Source organism: Phalaenopsis equestris, unplaced genomic scaffold, assembly GCF_001263595.1.
Source record: "Phalaenopsis equestris unplaced genomic scaffold, ASM126359v1 Scaffold001197, whole genome shotgun sequence".
NCBI lineage: Eukaryota > Viridiplantae > Streptophyta > Magnoliopsida > Asparagales > Orchidaceae > Phalaenopsis > Phalaenopsis equestris.
In genome coordinates, this window is record NW_018165636.1 from 83,473 (window position 1) to 87,101 (window position 3,629).

Consider the following 3,629-nt stretch of genomic DNA (forward strand, 5'->3'; position numbering starts at 1 on the left):
GCCCTTATAGGAAGCATGTCCGAACCCAGCTTAATATAAACCCTATTTAATCTTTTATATTAAATAGGTGAACTTGTCGGCAAATACAAAGGTTTCGCAGACCAAACAGACGTCATACTTTCCTTAGTTTATTTGATCGAGCCTCATCCTCAAGTCTTGTGTTTATCCTTCGGGATAGATACAGGATTTGAGGTACAACGCTCTTTCATTTTAAACTATAAAAAATATGGGGTTAGTTTGATTTCACACTTCAACGTCCTTCCGAAGCGGGCGACGGGATTTTGATTCCAGCGACCGACAGCTTCTTACGGACACTCCCCACAAATCAACCCGAAATAGCGCCGACAAACATTGGTTAATCTAAAGTTTGAATAGTTTTGAAGACGGGCTAGGCAAGGAAAATACTAGCTCTCACTCTAGTGTTCTCTCTTATCTCTCCACCTGGATGCTAACATCTCACATCAAAACCTAAAACAATAGACCAAATTAGGGGCTTTAGCCTGTCACTATAAAGTCCTCTAATTCTACACCATTTAAAGATTATTTCCCTATTTATTTGCACTTAACTATATGGATTACATTCTCATCCATACAATCTCATGTGATTCTACCACAGTTGATTGAGACAACACCATCTCGAATCTTACATGTTCTCACAACATATTTTAACATGCAAGTTGATCAAGTTTACATGTTGTCGGCCATTTTTTTTTTGAAAATAATATTTTAAGATTTAAATTTAGAATTTAATATATAATGTAATTTTAATTTTATGAAAATGGTATCCTTTATTTTTATTTATTTTTTTTTGAAAAAAGATGAGACCAGATAGACCTCATATATCTAATAGTTTAAATAGCTGAGCACGATACCATAAATGATATATCATCTTTAAGGATGAACGTATCACTTATTGGTAGGCTTAACTATCTAAACTTAAAAGTTTATGACTCTATTTTGGTCTGCAAAATTTATAACCGACAGATTCCCCTATCTAATACATAGATTAGATAGGGTTTAGATTAACCTGGGTTCTTAAATTCTCTATTTCTTATAGGAGCAAGACCCTATAGTTAATTACATCTTAGACAACCGAAGTCACCTATGAAAACTCTCGATATTGATAAGAGGTTTCGTCTTCAAGAATTCAACGTTCATGTTTCCACGATTGTTCATATGAAAAGTCAAATGGGATATGTGCAAATAAGAATAGTTATTTCTAGAGTCCAAAGGAACAAAAAGTGAGAGATGTCGAAGATACTAAATAATATTCAGTGACATCTCAAACTAACCTCTGATTTGGCTTTACGTCTTTGAAAGGGAAATTATGTGATATTTCAGTCCTGTAAATTATTTAGATATTCGGGATTTATATCTATATATCATATGCAAATAACCCGAGAAAATGTGAGGATTTATGTCATACCAAACGAAGACCTCGGAAGCCTAAAAAGTTTAGGACTTATATTGTACGATATAAAAATCATAGAAAGTTCAAAAAGATAATGTGAGGATTTACGTTGTGCCAGACGAACAACCTCAGTGTCCTGTAGGTATGTTATTTAAATCTATCGAAACTCAACCAAAACTTCTTCTGCTGTCTCTCTGTTGTCACCTCGACTGGCATCCAAAGATGAATTGTCATTTCCTCCAGATTTGTCGTCTTGATCGCTGCCCGAGGATGAATCTCCAATTGACAATGTCGTCATCTCGCCCCGAGAAGAAGGGAGGAAGAAGAGAGAAAACTATGCCTCGAAAGGCCTATCCTAGGGGATTGTATAAATATACTAGAAGAACTTTTAATGTATGTGAATGTCTATAGTGCAATATAATATAAGAAAGAAACAACTATGTAATGACATACTATAATAGAAAAAGACTGGAGGAAATTTATGGAAATAAAACAATATAAAGAAAGGAAAGACTATGCAATAATAATAAAAAAATGTGCAGTAAATGAACAAAACTGAAACAACTAAGTGTACCTGATTAAGTCTGGCGATGCTACAAAACATATTACAATTACATAATATAAAGGGGTTAGAAAAATATTTGCAAATGATAAAGGAAAGGTTAAGTGATAAGCATATCAAATTTTAAAGTAGAATATTGGCTTTTAATTAGGGTTTAGGCTCATACTAGACCTCTTTTTCTCTTTTATCTCGATCCCACAGACAACTGAAATATCAAAGTCAACTATCGAGGTCAACCTATCAACATCAACTAGAGGCCACCAACGAATCACCTCTATAATCAGACAGTCTTAGACCCTATCGTTTAAAGGATGTGTGAACGAAGTAGTATCTGAACTTATATAAGTGTAGTACATCTATACGTGATATGTAGTATCTAAATTCATTGAAGTATAGTGCACCTATATGTGATATGTAATATCTAAACTTATATAAGTGTAGTGCATCTATACGTGATATGTAGTATCTTACCTTATATAAGTGTAGTGTATCTATATGTGATATGTAATACTTTTCGTGTAGGGTAGTCATGTAGGGTATAGTGTGTGGATATAGTATCTGTAGTATAAAATATGATATGGTTATACCTAGATCCATCAACTAAGGATATATGGTGTATCTGTATGTGATGTGTAAGATGTACTATGTGATATATGGAATGTATATGTAGGTGATATCAAATGCATGCATGCATTAGCTAGGGTATGGTGTCTACGGTGTAATGTCGTATCTGTTCTTTCGTGATTGTAGTATATGTGTGGTGTTTGTAGTATCTGTTCTTTTGTGGCTACCAATTCTCTAACCTTTTGAAAAGGTTAGAGTTGTCGACAATCTAGGGGTGAAAGGGCATCGCACTAATTGAATATTGATTTTATATTTCCAGCTATAAGAAGAGCTGATCAGTGGTTCTTTGCATCATTGCCTGTTACCCTACACCTTGAACTTATATGCCACTCTAATATTTTATATGCTTATCCACAATTTTAGATGCATCCAACCATAAAATTGGTAGTATCTGTTCTTTGGTGGCTACCAATTCTCTAACCTTTTGAAAAGGTTAGAGTTGTCGACAATCTAGGGGTGAAAGGGCATCGCACTAATTGAATATTGATTTTATATTTCCAGCTATAAGAAGAGCTGATCAGTGGTTCTTTGCATCATTGCCTGTTACCCTACACCTTGAACTTATATGCCACTCTAATATTTTATATGCTTATCCACAATTTTAGATGCATCCAACCATAAAATAAAACAATATTTCAATAACCTCATAGTACAAATCACCTCTTAGGATTGCAAGGCCCAAACATGAATGAGCATTTATATACATACCAAATAATTCTTATATATAAGAATATTAAACTAAAATATTATAAATATTTATAAGAAAGCTTGGGTATTATTATGCAAATACATTAGAGATTGGTTAGTATTTATATGACATTTCCATAAGGTATGAGTCCCAAGCAACACAAAAGAACCCAAACAAGTGCTCTCGGGTAAAGATAATAGGGGAATCAAATAAATCAATACTTGGAGAACTAGTCCAACACAAAGACACTCAAATGGGTGCTCTCGGATAAGGCTAACAAAGAGCCTCCCAACTAACACAAAAGGAACCATTCAAATGCTTTAGGGTAGGGGCAACAACAAATT